Raw genomic sequence first — 19798 nt, 5'->3', positions numbered from 1 at the left:
GCTGCCCAGTCGAGGGCGATCCCGTTACACGGCCCGGCTTTCCAAGAAGCTAAGCTTTCATTCGCCAGCTGGGTTTCCTCTGGAAAAGAAGTATCTACAATTGTTTTTTTTCGGGGAAGCGAAACTGCAGTTAGAATTGCTTTGTTTAAAACAGTTTGCGTAGGAAGAGAAAGTTCGAGGCTTTCCAGGTGTCTGGCCTTTCCCAAACGAGTGCCCTGCAACTGTGTTAGATTAAACATGGTCTTTCCACTTACAGCAGTTCGTTTAGTGACCGTTCGAAGTGACGGCACTAAAAAAAGTGACTTCGTTTTTCACACATGTATCCTTTACAGCAGTGATGGCTAACCTCTTTGGTGCTGAGCGCCCAACCCCAAATTGCAATGTGAGCGCCCCCCCCCATATGCACCCCGTTCCCCCCCCCTCACCCATTTTTTGCTCCCAGGTTGGTGCAGGAGGCTTTCCAGGCCCAAAACGGGGTTGAGGGACTCTGCATGCATCTGCACAAACTCCCAAAATGCAATGTGAGTGTCCCCTGCACATGCACCCCCCCCCCACATTGTGTGTGTCTCCTGCATGCCTCCCACCCCCACCCGCCCCGCGCATGTACGGCAGAGACCCAAAGACCAGTTGGCTGGTGGGAAGCAGGCACGCATGCTGGGTGGGTCGATGGCTGGAGTGCCCACAGAGGGCTCTGCATGCCACCTGTGGTATGCATGCCATAGATCAGGGGTGTCCAAACTTGGGAACTTTAAGACTTATGGACTTCAACTCCCAGAATTCCCCAGCCAGCCATGCTGGCTGGGGAATTCTGGGAGTTGAAGTCCACAAGTCTTAAAGTTCCCAAGTTTGGACACCCCTGCCATAGATTCACCATCACGGCCTTACAGCATCCCCATGGTCACATGATCAGCATTCAGATGCTTGACAACTGCTTCATCTTTACGATTTATTGCAGTGTCCTGGGGTCACAGGATTACCTTTTTGAGACTGACCAGCAAACTCAGTGGGGAAGCTAGATTCACTTAACAACTTGTTCCTAACAACTGTGGTGATTCACTTAACAACCATCCTAAGAAAGATTGTAAAAGGGAACAAAACTCACTTAACAAATACCTTGCTTAACAATAGAAATTTGGGGCTCAGTTGTGGTTGTAAGTCGAGGGATACCTGTACAACGTCTATCGTATAGAGCAGGGGTGTCCAAACTTGGAAACTTTAAGACTTGTGGACTTCAGCTCGGGGAATTCTGGGAGTTGAAGTCCACAAGTCTTAAAGTTCCCAAGTTTGGACACCCCTGGTATAGAGCCAAGGTGTCCAGGGAGTGATAAGAACCATGTTGAGACAATCAAGATCTGTAGAAAACTGGAATGCTTGTGGATTTAAGGCGGAAAGGATTTCAAATTTAGTCGAGTTCATTATTGAATAGGCCAAGTTCTAAGGTGTCTGAGAGAGATTTGTTCATTTGAAAAATGTACAGACCGTAAATAAAAATAAATAAAGATGAATCAAATCCATTTCAGAGCATGCATTTCTTCTTTAGGATCATTTGCTCCATAATGTTAGCTTTCTATAATCGGATGAAGGCTTTACTGCAGAACAATGTCCTAGAGGGGAAGGGGCATCAAAAACGCTTAAGATGGCAATTAAGACCATGCAATCAAATCCCCATCCCACTCGTGTTAGTATCGTAGGTTTATACAAAGGTGTGAATCTTGGATTGCATGGTTGCAACCTCCATCTTGATGTTTTAAAGTACCCCAACCCATAGATGCTACTTTTTCAGCACTTCCTATTTTAAGTGCTCCTGTTCTGTGCTCATGCTGATGTAACTCTAAACTGCGTTAAGAAAATTCTGTCAAGATAGACAGTTCAACAACAACTTACAAGGGATTCAGTATATATTTAAATACGTACCTTTGTGTATGTAGATGTGTACATGTTCAAATGTGTATTGCATGTATAATAAAACATACACACACATAAAATTATGTGGAATTAATATCAAGATGGACATAAATTGTGGCAAAATAAGCAGCTTAAAATTATTTCTTAATGATCGTTGTGTTTCTTTCCAACATCTTTTAAGCCTATGTTTTATTATAGGTCTCTTAACAACATAATTGCTGCAATTCTTGCCAAGTAAATAAAAGCTTGCTGCTTTAAAAGCCAGCAGAAGAACTTTTTAATTGCTATTTTGTTCTTAGGTCTCTACTTTCCTTGTGCTTAAAAAAAAGTAGCAGTGATTGTGTGGTGCACCATTTTACTGTAAAAATAAGGTGACTGGGAAAACTGGGGAGGGAGGGAGAGAGAGTCAGAGAGAGAAAGAATTTTTGCAGATGATACTAAACTGGCAGAAATAGCCAACACCCCAGAAGATAAACTCAAGATAAAAAAAGGTCTTGACAAACTTGAACAACAGGCCCTATCCAACAAAATGAATTTCAATGTGGTAGCAGTACTTCCTTCTGATAGTGAAGGACTTTTCTGAAGTTTATTTTTAAAAATAGAATTGTACTTTGATAAGAATGAAGGCAATAAATACCCCGTCATTTTTGAAAATAAGGTGGTATTTTTGTGATATGCAGGTAAAAACTGCAGTGACTGACTTAACAACCATGGCAAAAAAAAAGTTGTAAAATGAGGCAAAATTCAACAAATGTCTCACTTAGCAACAGACTCTTTGGGCTCAGTTGTGGTCATAAGTCAAAGACTACGTGTAAAAATTATAAACAGTCTCCTGGCATCTTAAAATCTACTGTGATAAAGTTAGCACATAAACTTTCACCAACCTGATAGAATGGACTCTCTTCCACAAAAGAACAGCTGCAAAACAGAATGCTTCAGCTCTATTACCTTTTTTCCCCCCTCCCACTCCCTCAGCTGGGATGGGTCTAAATACAATAAAAGGACACCACTGGTAATTTTTAGAACTCCATCTTGTTGACACTTGCACACTAAGATCTTTCTGGAATGTCAGAAGGAAGGAAACAAAATCAGCCTAAAGAATCAGATGAGAGTCACCTGAACCACAGGATTTGATCTCGATTCCAAACCACACATAGCCCCAACATTATTTCCCCCCCCCACCCCCAACCGTTCCTTTCAGAGTAAGGAGGAAGTGAAGTGAGTCAGGTTAGAGGCACACAGTAACATCTGGACCAGAGTTCTCTTTATGACGAGTGTTTGTACAACTTCAGGGGAGACCGAGCAAATGAGACTGTAAAAACCATACTGGGAGAAGCCCAGCCAGCAGACATCATGCATTGAGAGAATAGGCAGCAGGCCTTTGGATGGGGAAAAGAACTGTTTAAATGTGTTAGAAACAGAGGTCATACATAAAACAAAACCTTTCTGAAATTGTGCCAGCTAAGGATCACTTCTTTATATACATAAACCTGGCAGTTTAATCTTCACTTTAAAAGTCAATTATGGTATATTTGCTGCGTCATATCTATGCTTATACTATCATTTAAATTTCAATTTGCTATGTTTGTACAATACACCCATGGTTGACTGTACCATGATTTATTGCCCAATAATGTCCACAGCAAAATGGTGTCAGGAGAAGAGGAAACAGATTACTTTAAAACTAGAACTAAGGATGTCTATGGAGATTCTCAGTCCCAGAGGTGCTTTTTTTCAAGAGGCACCTGGACTTTCTGGTTTTTTGAAGATGAAGCTGAAGAAGCTTCTTGGAGGAGAAGCAAAACGTCTTCAAAGAAAAACCAGAAAGTCCAGTTTTCTCTTGAAAAAGCACCTTCAGAACTAAGGATGATTTTAGGTCACTCCAGTTGGGGGCTGGGATTGAAATGAAGATAGTGCCAGAGGATAAAGCCAGACGTGGTTCCCAGAGAATCTTCATGTCAAAGCAAAGGTACCTACAGAAGGATCAAAACTAGCAAAGCAGCAGAGCAGCATCATAGTGCGAACAATGTGTCTGTCAGCATTGCAAGCCATATTAACACCGGAAACTTCCACGCTGCTACATTCTTGTGCTTGGGAAATTAGGAGGGGGGATTTAGTAGGGGGAATGTAGTTAGACATGATAGCTTTACGGTCAAGGTCATGGCATTCCTGCATCTGGAGGAGGAATGGTTGAAGTGATGTCTGGAGTTGGGAAGGATTGGGATTGGACCATTTGATGGACTGATGGGTGCAGGGGTTGGGTTTGGACTTTTGACTTACTGAGGGAAAGCCCAGAAATCTCCGATTTGGGTTTTCCCAGATGTGCCTGTATACCTACTCTAATAAATGAGAGCTTTGAGAAAATGTCTTTCATTTGAGTTGGGGTTTTCTGGAACGCTGACAGTGTCTTTGTATGTTTATGCACTTGTATAAAAGGGGCTGGGCTTGCAGTGTGACAAAGATCCATCATCTTGCTGATTTTGACACACAACTCTGCTGGATGTCTCTGTGCTGTGGTTAGGGGCAAATGTGGAGGAGCCCATAATGGCTGACCAGCTGCATTTGAGAACATCTGTTGCAACTGGTGCCTTTTCAGAAGGCATCCAGCTGTTAAAATTGGTGGCTGCTATTGCAAAATCCTGGAATAGAATAGAATAGAATAGACCATAGGGGGGGTTGGCCGAGAAAGTGAGGGAGGGAATAGCGGTGAGTGGTAAGGGAAGTGAGCCCTGGGCCAGCATCCCTGCCGCCTTCTTCCAAGAGCTGCAGCAGCGGGGAAAGCGAGGCTTCTTTGCCAGCCTCCTAGCTGGCAAAACAGATATTTTCACAGTTCTGTGGGTGTGGGTAGGCAGGGGTGCATGTGAATGAGTGTGTGTGTGTGTGTGCGTGTGCGCGCGCGCGATGTCAAGTTGGCCACACCCACTCTGTCACATGCCCATCTAGCCACGCCCACAGAATTGGTAGTAAAAAAAAATTAAAACCCACCTCTGCTTTGATCACCTTAGTTCTTCTTTGAACTTTCTCCAAAATCTCAATATCTTTTTTATAATATGGTGACCAAAATCGGTTGCAATATTCAGGTATGGTCTTACTGGGGTTTTATAAAGCCGTAATAATACTTCAGGTGATCTTGATTCTATGCTTCTGTTTATACAACACAGGATTGTATTAGCTTTTTTGGCTGCTGCTGCACACTGCTGGTTCATATTTAAGTGATCATCCACTAAGACGCCAAGATCCCTCTCACAGTTACTGTTTTTGAGTCACGTCTTGCCTAACCTGTACTTAATACCTTTAATTTTTCCTGCCTCAATGTAAAATTTTGCTTTTCTATTTTTTTGTTGATTCTGTTTCTGCAATTTGGTTCACTTACTATTGTTAGCGAGCTGGTGTGTTGAAACCCAGCACTAAAGCATTCATCAATGGATTACCAACAGCAGTGGCTAGGTTCACACATCCTATTTAAGCTAACAAAAAAGCAACAATGGGGTTTCATCAGCAGACCAAATTATGACTTAAAGCTTCCATTTATTACAGGCCAGGAAAATCACCTATTTTATGTCTGCATAATTAACTGTTATGTCACTGCAACAAGAGCATTTTTAAAAGGCACTTGATCATTCTCAGGTTCAAAGCAACAATTTATTCTGTGATTTGGATGAGTTCCGTTTTGACATGAATGGGACTATCCATCCCTCTGCTGTATTGGCTTCACTCTTTCCTTTCTGTGGTTAGTGGTCAGATCAGATGATAGTCTGACAGTTTGAAAAGTTCAGAAATAGCCACCCACACTAAGTTTCCTGTTCATAGAAGTTGTTCCTTCTCTGCCTTGTTTGAAGAAATTAAGCAGTGCCACTGAAGATGCAGAAATGAGATGCAATAACCCTAACCCTGAGGGTAGAACAAGAAGCAATGGATGGAAACTAATTAAGGAGAGAAACAACTTAGAACTGAGGAGAAATTTCCTGACAGAACAATTAATCAGTGGAACAGCTTGCCTCCAGAAGTTGTGAATGCCCCAACACTGGAAGTCTTTAAGAAGATGTTGGATAGCCATTTGTCTGAAATGGTATAGGGTTTCCTGCCTAGGCAGGGGGTTGGACTAGAAGACCTCCAAGGTCTCTTCCAACTCTGCTATTGTATTGTATTGTATTGTATTGTATTGTATTGTATTGTATTGTATAAATCCGGCTTCCCTACTGACTTTGCTTGTCAGAAGGTCACAAAAGGTGATCATGTCAGCCGGGGGCACCGCAAACATCACAAATAAGAATCAGTTGCCAAGCATCTGAATATTGATCACATGTTCATGGGAATGCTAAAAATAAGTCACAAGTGTGAAAAATGGTCATGTCCCTTTTTTCAGTGTTTTTGTAACTTTGAACGGTTACTAAATGTAAGACAAGGACTATCTGTACCTCTAGATATCTTGCCCCACGAGTCTATATTGGATTGTGCAAGCAGACTTTTATGGCAGAAAAAAATCAAAATGAATAGGTGGCATATGACTTGGGCACAGATGCAAGATAATCGTGGTATCACAGATGTTGCAGAAGGAAACAAGAAGCAAATCCAATTTCCTCTTTTTATATTCAGCCTAAAAGGGGGGGGGGGAAAGTTATACAAAGGAGGGAAATTTATGACTATTGTAACCTTTTTTGACAGAACATGTGAGAGCATTAGATAGAGGGAACCCTTCCAAGATATAGAAAGGTAATTTCTGAAAAGTTGTCCCACACCTCCAATCTAAAAAAAAAAGAAACTCTTGCTTGATTTCTCAAATTTGCAACATACAATGCAGACATCCTGAAAATGGCCCTAAAAGCTCCTTTATCAATACAATACAATACAATACAATAGTAGAGTTGGAAGGGACCTTGGAGGTCTTCTAGTCCAACCCCCTGCCTAGGCAGGAAACCCTATACCGTTTCAGACAAATAGCTATCCAACATCTTCTTAAAGACTTCCAGTGTTGGGGCATTCACAACTTCTGGAGGCAAACTGTTTCACTGATTAATTGTTCTAACTGTCAGGAAATTGCTCCTCAATTCTAAGTTGCTTCTCTCCTTGATTAGTTTCCACCCATTGCTTCTTGTTCTACCCTCAGGTGCCTTGGAGAATAGTTTGACTCCCTCTTCTTTGTGGCAACCCCTGAGATATTGGAACAGTGTTATCATGTCTCCCCTAGTCCTTCTTTCTCTTAAGCTAAACATACCCAGTTCCTGCAACCGTTCTTCATATGTTTTAGTCTCCAGTCCCCTAATCATCTTTGTTGCTCTTCTCTGCACTCTTTCTAGAGTCTCCACATCTTTTTTACATCGTGGCAACCAAAACTGAATGCAGTATTCCAAGTGTGGCCTTACCAAGGCATTATAAAGTGGTATTAACACTTCACGTGATCTTGATTCTATCCCTCTGTTGATGCAGCCTAGAACTGTGTTGGCTTTTTTGGCAGCTGCTGCACACTGCTGGCTCATATTTAAATGGTTGTCCACTAGGACTCCAAGATCCCTGGTGGGATCAATGGTGGTGCCCATGGGCTGACAATATTGTGAATGCATGGATGAAAAGCCAGGATCTGATTCCCCTGCTTTTACTCTGCAGCCATTCAATGTGGCAGGTTCTACTAGAGCAGAACAAAGCTTTGGAGACCATCTGCTCTGAAGGACTTAAAACAGCTTCGGTCAGAAAACCACAGTTTTTAGTTGAAGCTGGAAATCATGGTCAGAGGCTATGTTTGCAAAGGAGAAGGTGAGGGTGATATAATCTAAGCCTGTACTCAGAACATAGTGAGTGGCCCATAGTAATTATAGGCCAAGCAGAAATGTATATCTGCCCACTGTTTCCAACTGCAGCTTAGTTACAATTAGTCTTGCCCATTCTGAGCTCTTGATGCATTGGGTTATATTCCCAATGAGTTGAGGACGGCAGGATATAGAGTGTAACACATCTAGATAGCACCAGGGTGGAGAAGGCTGATTAAAACCCATATTAGCCAATTCCCAACTAGCCAATAGCCAATTCTGTCTCTCACCTCTAATATCTAGGAGTCTTGCCTATTGAGGAACACATTGGAAAAAAAAAGTTAAGCTTGGCCGTAAAACTGGAAAACAAAGTGTCACAGACATCTCGGAGCAAATCTATATGTCATTCAGATACTGTCTAATAGGAAATTGAGGTTGTTTACAACTTTTGGGAAGTGATTTGGGGCTGAAATCTAGGATATCATTCAGCAAAATTAGCAGAGGACTCCCAGAATGCATCAGGGCTGGTTCATCCCATGACCACAAAAAAACCCAACCCCTCTATAATTGGTTTAGTGATCGGACTCAAAGAAATCCCAGGCTTTTAAAGTTAAATAGTGACCTAGAGAAGGAGTAGTTGTGACAGGCCCAGCTCGCTCTCTGAGGAAAAGAAACCACAGCTTGCAAAATTCTCCTTTCTTAAAAAGCAGTAATGATTTCTACATAATTCTGTGTTGCTCAACATTTGCTGATGTTGCACAGATGCTACTTTAAATGTTGTGACTGAGATTGTATTACTCCTGGGATTCCTAAATCATCAAAGCCGGATTTATGTAATATACAAAATCCAACTAGTCCCATCATTGTAGGGTTTAGCAAATGTGTAAATCTAGCCAGTGTATGTGAATGAAGAGAATATTTTTGAAATTAGCTGTTTTAATTGATTATATACCATTAGGTCAGTGTCAATTTTTAGCAATCACATATACATAGATTTTATAGCCCCAAATCAGGTGAACCACCTGGGAAAGATCTAAAATGTAACTGTGCCTAAGGCGTGGTAGCTTTACTTTATTGGAGATCCTGCTCTTGGTGTAAACCATTTTGACATGGATACATGCAAATTTTGCCTCCACTCCCTTGATAAATTAATAATTTGTTTCTTTTGAGTTTTATTATCAAAAGACACAGGATTACAAAAATATATGGAAGTATTAATTTTTACCAGCTATTGAGGAACACACTAAAGATACTTTAAGCTTGGATGTGGAACTGGAAAATGAAATATGTTATAATACAATAGCAGAGTTGGAAGGGACCTTGGAGGTCTTCTAGCCCAACTCCCTGCCTAGGCAGGAAACCCTATACCAGCGATGGCGAACCTTTTTTGGCTTGCGTGTCACAAGTGGGGGGAGCGCAGGGGGGTCGTGTGCGAGTGTGCCGCACCCATAATGCAATGCGCGACCCCCCCAGTGCGCATGCGCGCACAACAGGCGCAACCCCCCATTTTTACATGTTTTTTTCACCCTCCTCAGGCTTCAGAGGCTTTATAGGAGCCTGGGGAGGGTGAAAAGAGCCTCCCCCGCCCCCCCGGAGGCTTCAGGGACCATCCGGAGGCTTAAAATGCTTAAAATGACCCTCCGAGCAAACCGGAAATGACTTCCGGTTTGCTCGGAGGGTTGTTTTAAGCGTTCCGAAGGCTTCAGGGACCGTCCGGAGGCTTCCCTGACGCTTTCGGAGCGTTTAAAACGACCCTCCGAGCAAACCGGAAGTGACTTCCGGTTTGCTCGGAGGGTTGTTTTAAGTGTTCCGAAGGCTCCAGGGACCGTCCAGAGGCTTCCCTGATGCCTTCGGAGTGCTCAAAATGACCCTCTGAGCAAACCGGAAGTCACTTCCGGTTTGCTCGGAGGGTTGTTTTAAGTGTTCCGAAGGCTCCAGGGACCGTCCAGAGGCTTCCCTGACGCCTTCGGAGCGCTCAAAATGACCCTCCGAGCAAATCGGAAGTCATTTCCGGTTTGCTCGAAGGGTCATTTTAAGCGTTCAGGGAAGCCTCCAGACAGCCCCTGAAGTCTCCGGAGGGCCTCCGGGCGGTGGGAGGCTCTTTTCGCCCTCCCCAGGCTCCTATAAAGCCTCTGGAGCCTGGGGAGGGTGAAAAAATGGCTTTTAAAAACGGTGAACTCAGCTGGCCAGCGCACGCATGCCCTGACAAATGGCGCTGCATGCCACCTGTGGCACGCGTGCCATAGGTTCGCCATCACGGCCCTATACCATTTCAGACAAATGGCTATCCAACATCTTCTTAAAGACTTCCAGTGTTGGGGCATTCACAACTTCTGGAGGCAAACTGTTTCACTGATTAATTGTTCTAACTGTCAGGAAATTTCTCCTCAGTTCTAAGTTGCTTCTCTCCTTGATTAGTTTCCACCCATTGTTTCTTCAGATGCCTTGGAGAATAGTTTGACTCCCTCTTCTTTGTGGCAACCCCTGAGATATTGGAATATTGCTATCATGTCTCCTTTTGTCCTTCTTTTCATTAAACTAGACATACCCAGCTCCTGCAACCATTCTTCATATGTTTTAGTCCCCTAATCATCTTTGTTGCTCTTCTCTGCACTCTTTCTAGAGTCTCCACATCTTTTCTACCTAGTGGCGACCAAAACTGAATGCAGTATTCCAAGTGTGGCCTTACCAAGGCATTATAAAGTGGTATTAACACTTCACGTAATCTTGATTCTATCCCTCTGTTTATGTAGCCTAGAACTGTGTTGGCTCTTTTGGCAGCTGCTACACACTGCTGGCTCATATTTAAATGGTTGTCCACCAGGACTCCAAGATCCCTCTCACAGTTACTACTATTGAGCAAGGTACCACCTACACTGTACCTGTACATTTCATTTTTGTTGCCTAAATGTAGAACCTTACTTTTTTCACCATTTAATTTCATTTTATTAGATAGTGCCCAATGTTCAAGTTTGTCAAGATCCTTCTGTACCTTTAGCCTATCTTCTGGAGTGTTGGCTATTCCTGCCAGCTTGGTGTCATCTGAAAATTTGATGAGTTCCCCATTTATTCCCTCATCCAAATCATTGATGAAGATGTTGAAGAGTACTCTTCTACCAGTAGAATTAAACTTCCCTGGTCAGGAAGTGAAACTCACCTGAAATTTGAACCTTTGCCAAATATCTTCTAATAAAAAACCAAGTAGGGTGGTTACTTCCTCAGCTCAATCAAAACTTGTTGAGTTTTCTATTTAAAAAGTATGAGGCATGCCTAAGATATCAAACTCTTTATACAGAGATGCATCAAAGTTTCACCCAGGGCATGGACCAGAATCTACCTGTAGATTAGAAGCTTAAACTTACATATGCAGGATCTTGCAATTGAAGACTCATAGACAGAGCCTGGATAGATATGTTATTAGCTTAGAAAATCTAATAATTGAGGAAATAATTATTATAGGATCTTCCAAATCATAGTTACACGAGACCTAGAATTCATATTGTCTATCTCTTTCTCTGCTTTTATATGGCAACATATTTCTTGACCTTGTTTGTTGAAGGCACCTTCACGGGACATTGATAATATACAATCTGGGTCTCCGATTCCTTCTTTCCAGCCTTGCTAGCTTCAGCCCTGAAAGATGGCCTCATGATACTTCTTAGCCCTATATGGGGAATGATAATAGAAACACAATCCTTTATATTGAAGGAGTATATGAATCGATATGAATTAATATTGGCTATTTGCTTTTATTGTGAATTGCTTATGTTATTATATAATTGCCACTGATTAAACCAATATTTGCTGTTTGCGTTTGATATGATATACTACTAGAAATCATTTATTAAGAATTAAGCTTTGCTATTAGCTTCTGCTTATATTATTGTATACTGTCTGAAATTAGTTGTTTTCTAGCATAGCAAATTGTAACCTTAATACTGGACTGCAAATGTTATTTCATTGTTGCGTCTCGCTTCTATTCTTAGCTTCAAAGCTTGGCACATTTTTGAAAACTAGTAGAAGAAATTGTTAGACTGGAATACGAGGCCCCATAGATAAAGGAGCCAAGCTAGAAGAAGAAATCGTTACACGGGAATAGCAGGCCGCATAGATAAAGGAACCAAACTAGGGAGTTTTCCTGGCTCATAAATCTTTAAACCAACTTGGCAAAGGGGGGCTGCCACCCCCTAACAAGGCTATAGGAATACTCCACAGATAAGGTAGACAGAGACAGGAGTTTGAACAAAAGAACACTTTAAGGATCACATTGGTAACAAATCTTTGTCTCTGATTGGATAAACTTTGTTTCTATCTGCCTAAAATGTATATAATACTCTGAACCATTCTTGAATAGTGTGGCTATTCCTTACATGCATTTGTTTTTTGTTTGTATGTTTTGGATATAGTTTTGTCACCCAGCTTTTGCTATGGCCATAAATAAAAGCTGATACTTTTTGCAAGCCTCATCTTGAGTTTCACGCTCTTTGGCATCTCAGTGGCTCGGGAAAACTGCTGGAACCTTACAATATGTTTGGTCAGAATTTTGGCCTCCTGTATTCTATGGATTTAGAGTAAAAGTAGATGGTATGTTAAAGACAGAATCATACTTATGTATCTTTTTAAAGCAGTTTCGGTGGCCTTAACCTAGACAGAAAGAGAAATATGAGTTTGACACTCACTCCCACCTTGTTTTCCTAATGAAACTCCACTCTTTTTGCCCTGGGAGGAAATTCCAGGGGGAAGATTTCTAGTCTGTTGAGATCCCAATAGTTGCGTAAAAAAGAAACTGAAAGTATAAATATATTAATATACATGCAAAGTAGCTTTAATTTTCCCTTATTCCATAGTAGGTGTATACAACATTCAGATATTTTGCTGCTTTTGAACAGAGGCACAGACATTAGGCTTGTCAGTTTTTGTCACTGTGCTTTTAACAGCAGTTTAAATTAAACAAGTTGAAGGTGCATTGCTTGTACATGCTTGATGTTTATAGCGGTGAACCAAATTACAAGCTTTTGTTTCGGAATGTATAGCTTGTGTTGCATTTCAAAAAAAATAATTTTACTTCATACATTATGGAAAGAGTTAGTTTTCTGGTGAAGTTTTTGATCAGTTTTATTGTATGCATTCAAAACAGTCCGTGCAGTTTTTGTGATAACATTTTTTTCAGAAGCGGGTAGTGATGTGGCAAAATTATCTGCACTACACCCAGCAATATATTATTGGCTCAAAGTCCTATGAACAGACTTGGTATTAAATATACACACCCTAAAGGCTCAAGATATTACTTTTTAACTAGGTACGCTATCTCAAGGTTGCAAAAATCCAGATGACCACTAGCTGGCAGCAGAGTTAAAGCTTTCTGTATTTCTTTACTGCCACCCAATAGAATTTTGGATTTTTACAGCTCAGTTATAGCATACCTATTTTACTGTACACATAGTTTTGTTGCCATACATTATGGGCAGTTTTAATGATATTTAAGTTGCCAGAGGACCACCTAAAACACAGATTTATCTTGTACATTTAATAGACATTTGATGAGCTACAATTACCCGGTGATGCGGATAAATTGAAATCAATATTGTCTGCATTCAGCCAGTAGAGAAGAAGATGAGCCCTTGCATCCTTGCAAGCTATAAAGGATGCTGAAGTATTTCTCTATCCTTTGGAGACAACAGGTAACAATAAAATCAATGGGAAATAGGGAAATGTCAAAAAATAGATTTGGTCCATACATTGCATTAAGCCATGAATGCAGTTTACTTGGTTTCAGCTTAGCATGCTATATGAACCATACCACTTTAATTTGTATACTGTGCTGCATACTTTAGTGCATAGTGTGAATCCAGCCAATGGTGCTTTAAAGAAGACACAGTTAAGCAAGCCATTAAATATGAGCTACGACTCCAGTGCCCAAAGGATTATTTAGTTGTTCAGTGCATGAAGATGTCCAAAGGGCCCATGTCAGGCATCCAAAGACTTATTGACACAGGAATAGGCTATAACACTGTTTCAGACACGTGTGAACTTTCTTGTGATCATTTCTAAATTATTTCAATACTGTTCTGGTTCTTTGTAATATGTTTAATTCTGAATTCTTGGTGGCATAGTCTCTTAATTAATCAGTATCTGCGCTCTTCTAAAACAAGGACCTAACCAATTCCCCCCCTCCCCCCATTCAGATCTATAATTGTGTAGATTTGGGTGGGGAAAAGATATGCTGTAAAATAAATCCAGAGCGAAGTTAAAACTATAGTCATATAATGAGTAATAAAAACCAAACAATGAGACAGTCCTCAACATATGACCACAATTGAGCCCAAAATTTCTCTTGTTAAGTGAAACTTTTATTAAGTTAGTTTTGCCCCACTTTACGACCTCTTTTGCCACAGTTGTTAGGTGAATCACTGCAGTGGATAAGTTAGTAACATGGCTTTTAAATGAATCTGGTTTTCCCATTGATTTTGCTTGCCAAGAAGTTGCAAAAGGCAATCCCATGACCTTGGGACACAGCAATGGCCACAAGTATGAACAATGTGGGAGTCAAATAATTTAACAACCGGTTCTCTGCCTTAATGATTTCTCCCAACAGCCAGTTCACCAAACCGCTCAGAAACTTAACAACCGGTTATCCTGAAGTGGTGCAAAGTGGCTGAATCACACCACTGAGTTTGAACCAGTTGCCAAGCATCTGAATTTTGATCACATGATCGTAGAGCTGCTACAAAGGTCTTAAGGGTGAAAAACAGTCATGTCATTTTTTGCAATGCCATTGTCGTTTTGAATGGTCACTAAATGAACTGGTGTAAGTCGAGAACTACCTGTAAATGGCACACTCAACGTATCTTGAATAGAGCAACTTGGCAACAAAAGGAAATCAACAGAAGTGACCTTCACTGTTCAGTATGTCCCTCTGCTAATCTTAAAAGATTGACCCCAGTGGGATTCTTGATGGAAAGATGAAAATGCTTTGCTTCTTTCTTACGATAGGTTAAGTTTGTTTCAAACTCAGCTTCCTGTTGATCTAAGCATAAAGTTGCTCTAAAATGATAGTTTACCTTACCTTACCTTTATTTCGATTTTTATACCGCCCCCTCTCCCCAAAGGGACTCGGGGCGGTGTACAGTCAAATGAAATAGATAAAATGGACTACAAACATGCAAACATACAAACATAGAAGAGGAGGCAATACAACACTGTACAGGTAAAGCAGATAAAAACAGTATATCAACAATCCTAAAAATACCCAATTAAAATTACCCAGTTAAAATATATCTGCCAAGAGGTATAATGAGGTTATGAATGGTCCAGGCCGGCTAAACGGAACAGGTGAGTCTTCAGTTTTCATCGAAAGGAGAGAAAGTCGGTGGTGGTTCTGATATCGGGGGGGAGGTCATTCCAGAGGGTTGGGCCCATCACAGAGAAGGCTCTACTCCTAGGTGCCGCCCGTTGGCACTGCCTAGTGGACGGCACCCGGAGGAGCCCCTCCCTGTGAGAGCGAATCGGTCGCAGGGAAGTGTGTGGGAGGATGCGATCCCGCAAGTACCTAGGTCCTGAGCCATGGAGTTTGATGTAAAGCTTCTCTTTTCCTTCTGAAATAAAATGCAGAAACAAGCAACTTCACCATGCCAGTTTCATTTATCTTCTTCAATTCTATTTTGCAGATGAAAAATAACAAGGAAGAGAAACAAGGACTTACAGGACACATAAGAGGAAGCACTTCTTCATGCAGAGTATAATTAAAACTACCATCTACCATAAGAGGCTAATGCTTTGGGAGTAAAGCTCAAAATACCAGTGACTACAAGTTATAATGCTATATTTTTACCCCTAATATTGAAGGCATGTGAATACTCTTCTCTGGGAAACATGAACAGGAGGATAAGATGCTCCTCCAGTCTGACAAATAGATTTTGATCAGGATGAAAAATAAGTCCAGAAAGTAACATAGAAATCACACATATTGTAAGGTCCCACTCCCTAGGATTGCAATTTACTGCTATTATTTGTAGAAATAATGCTCAAAGCAGTTCATGCATTTCCGATATCCATTGCCATCTTTTAATTATGATGCATAGGTCCTGGGGTTGCTAGGATAAAACCCCACTGAAGTTGATACAGTGGCAAAACTATGGAATTTAGTTTTAAAGGTAACCTTTGCCCAAATGTACTTAATGCAACTAAAACATTTACCATGAAATTTTTTTTCTGCCATGATGTCACAATATTGTGTTTAATCTCATCCCCAGACCATGTTTAAGTTGTGTTTTCTCCTTAAGATTTTTCGTGAAAATGGGTCCGTTTTTTGTCAAAAAACAGCCCGTTTTTCTATTTTTTTTGCCCTCCCCAGCCCCCAGGAGCACTCTAGAAGCCTCCTAAAGGCTATGCATGGCCATTTTTGCAAAGGGGGGGGGGGTTCGGGAGGCCAAAAATGCTGTATTCAGTGTATAAGAAGCACCCAGGTTTTCATCCTTTTTTTTGAGGGAAAAAGGTGTGTCTTATACTCTGAAATATACGGTATTTATTGCTATCATTTGCTGGAAGCATTCGTCAGTTTGCCCTGCCTTGCAGGGCGGATTATTGCTGCCATCACTGGCCATCTGCTCAGTAGGCAGTTCTTCCAAATTCAATGATTACACATGCACAATCGGAATAGAGCTGAAGTCTTCCAAGGTCCCTTTTCAAGCAGGAGACTCTATACAATTTGAGACAGGTAGCTGTCCAGTGTCTTCTTAAAAACGTCCAGTGATGAAGCACCCACAACTTCTGAAGGCAAACTGTTCCACCGGTTAATTGTCCTCACTGTTAGGAAGTTTCTCCTTAATTCCAGGTTGCTTCTCCCCTTGATTGATTTCCAACCATTGTTTCTTGACCTGCTCTCTGGTACTTTGGAAACGAAATTGACCTCCCCCTCTTTGTGGCAGTCCAGGATGCAGGATACAGTCTGTGCAGAGAGACCTCAAACAGTCCAACATACAAATACAGTGGTAGTGTATAAGATCCAGACATGAATAATATGCACTGAACAGCACAAATAGCTGGTATTGTGTGCATAAATATCTGCACTATGTAGATTTTTCCAAGCCCAGATAGCAGATTCCACAGAAGATTGTGGAGCATAATAGGAACTAAGATCCCGTGGGACTTCCAGATTCAGGCAAGTACTGGCCAATGAACTAGAAATTGTGGTGGTAGAGAAGGACCAGGACATAGCAGTGGTGATCAAGGTACAGGTGCTTAGTGACAGTAACATTATAAATATGAGAAGCTGGAGAACTACCAGGACCTGAAGGAGTAAGTAGAGCGGATGTGGAAAGTAAAGGCCAAAGTAGTCCATTGGGGTAGGAGCTCTCAGAACTGTGACACCTAAGCTGGGAGAGTGGCTCCCACAGATCCTAGGAACAACATCAGAGCACTTTGTCCAGAAGAGTGCAATGCTAGTAACAACTACTGTGGTCTTATTATTTTTGAGATGCAGGAGGCGGCGAGCGTGGTCACCTCCTGGCTCCTACTGTGTTGCAATATTTTCAGGGAGGGCTTATTTTTGGGGGAGGTCTTATTTTAGCTCATGTGCTCAAAAGCCCGATTGGGCTTATTATCCGGGGAGGTCTTATTTTCAGGGAAACAGGGTAAGATACTACACAAAATCCCCAAATTCCAGGCCTCTAAGAGAGGATCTGAGGCTAAGGAAGTCACACACTACCCATAGGGGTGAAAGGGAATTTAAAAAAAACAAACTCAAGGGAAACTCGCTTAATGGAAGATGTTCAAAGCGTGTGCTTATTTTTTATTATAGTACTAGTTGATAACCCAGCATTGCCTGGGTATTTATTTATAGGGAGATAATCAGTGGTGGGTTCGAAGCCATTTACATCAGTACAATAGAAGCCATTTTAAGGCACAACATGCTGTATCTTACCAGAACACACATCCCGAGGGTGTTAGGGGTGTCTTATCCCACATTATTTGTTTCCAGAGAGTAAGTCATCTGTGTGCCAGGTTTGGTTGAAATTGCTCAAGGCATTCCAGAGTTATGCTGGAACATACACACACACAGCCATATATATTGTATGGCATTTTGAGCCTGTGGTGGCATGACATTAACAGAAAAGCCAGAAATGCAAAGGAATGGTGTGGAAACTGTCTGTGTGTATATATATATATAGAATTATTTAACCACATAAGACACAACATGCCCAACTCCCAATATGGAGCTTCCTCCATTGAGTCAGCATTGTCCAGCCAATAGTTTGCAAGCTCTGTCAGATTTCTCCTATGTTTCAGAAGTAGAAATAACATTTCCAGTTATAACCACTGATGTAAGAACTGGACCTGCAGGTTTTTCACAGGCATACAACTTGCAGTTGAAAAACGAAATCAAAATCCCAATTATTTTCATCCAACAAGTCTAGGCAATCATCAGATTTATGTAATAGTTGAAAGTCCAGAGTGCAAACATTGGCCTTCGTTCCTAGATTCTTCTCTAGAGCTACTTTGTGGTGAAACTGCAGCACAAGCGATTATCTGCAATCATTATGTGTATACTTATGGCTTTGAGGAATGTATTGTAAACATTGAGTTGGCACCAACTGAGAATTTCTTCCAGTACAAGAGTTTTTTGCCATTAGTGAAAGAACCCAGGATGAATCAGAGTCTTTCTAAGGTGAGAAGAGGGGGAGGGGAGAACAGATAAACTTTTAATGGATCAGTTGCTCTTTCTCAGTCTCATGATGCCTCACATATGTTTCTGGATGGTCCACAGCAGGGATGAAATCCAGCAGGTTCTGACAGGTTCTGGAGAACCGGTAGCGGAAATTTTGAGTAGTTCGGAGAACTGGCAAACATCATCTCTGGCTGGACCTAGTGGGGTGGGAATGCAGATTTTGCAGTATCCTTCCCCTTCCACACCCATCAAGCCAAGCCCACCAAGCCATGCCCTCAGAACCGGTAGTAAAAAAAAATTGAATTTCACCACTGATCCACAGTCCTTCAGAACAGAGTTTTGAGCTTTGGAACAATGATTCTGTGGGAGGAATGGAAAAATGACCTCTTTGCGGTAAAAACCTTCAGTTCCTTTGTGAGCAATCCCTTTGCAACTCTAAAGTTTACAAACCGGGAAGTTAGAATTTAAACCTTTGTAAGAGTTAGACAACTGAAGAGCACCATCTACTGGCAATATCCTCAAAAAGTAACGTCTCCAATATTCAAACAGTAAGGAGTGGAGTTGGTGCAGTTAAACAATCAATGAAAAGTAGTAACATTAATTTTCTCAAGATTTGATGAATGTCTGTCTGTGCATGACTTGTGGCATTATTTTAAAAATCCCGTTGAACTATTTCCCTTGAAACACAATATTTATTTCCTGCAAAATGGAAAAACAAATATTCTGAATATTGAAATTATTCTTTGAGAATGGCTGTTTCCTGTTTTCACTTCTGTTTGACTGCAACTCACAGAGATATAGCTTGATACAATTAAAAACCTTCATCTGATAATGGATGTTATTTTGTGTAACTTAGGCATTTTAACATTAGACAAAAATCACTGCTGTAACTCTATATAGAGTCCGATTATCTATCCTAGTTTCCTGATGCAGTCATATACAGTATTTCGTAACATATTGGGGTGTATCTATTCTTGGTGTTGGTTTGCATCTGTTTTTGATCCTTATGTGATCAATAAATACCCTATAAACTTGTGAGGGTGAACCTATGGCACGTCTGCCACCCCAGTTCAGTTCCATTGCACATCCACACACGCCTCCTGCCGGCCAGCTAGTTTTTGGTTCTCTGCCGAGCATGCGCAGCGGGTGGTGTGCATGCAGGAGATGTGTGCGCATGTGTGGGTGGGGGAGCATGGGGGTCACACGTGCATGGGGGGCAAGGCATGCTCAGGGGTCATGCATGCATGCAGGGGGGTCATGCATGCATGCATGGGGCAGGGCACATGAGAGAGGGGTCGTGTGTGCATGCACGGGGGCAGGGTGATTTTGCACGCAGGGAACAGGGAGCACACGAGGGTTCATGCACAGGGGTGTGGTATGCATTGCATTATGGGTGCGCGCATGCGTATGCACTTTCAGCACGCAGCAACAAAAAGGTTAGCCATCACTGCTACAAACCAACGTGCTTATCTGCCCATGTATA

The 19798-nt window shown here is 41.5% G+C and overlaps 1 long non-coding RNA gene across 1 annotated transcript; it reads left to right on the top strand.

Annotated features, from left to right (window-relative positions):
- Positions 1-3: 3 nt before the first annotated feature.
- LOC309384659 lies at positions 4-15611 on the top strand. Its single transcript, XR_014174094.1, has 4 exons — positions 4-90; positions 6571-6618; positions 13183-13330; positions 15317-15611. It is a non-coding gene; the product is annotated as an uncharacterized lncRNA (long non-coding RNA).
- Positions 15612-19798: the final 4187 nt, after the last annotated feature.

The sequence above is a fragment of the Natrix helvetica genome (assembly GCF_964273705.1).
Source record: "Natrix helvetica genome assembly, chromosome: 1".
Taxonomy (NCBI): Eukaryota; Metazoa; Chordata; class Lepidosauria; order Squamata; family Natricidae; genus Natrix; species Natrix helvetica.
The sequence above is the reverse complement of the archived record's forward strand: the minus strand, read 5'-3'. Positions and strand labels throughout refer to the sequence as shown.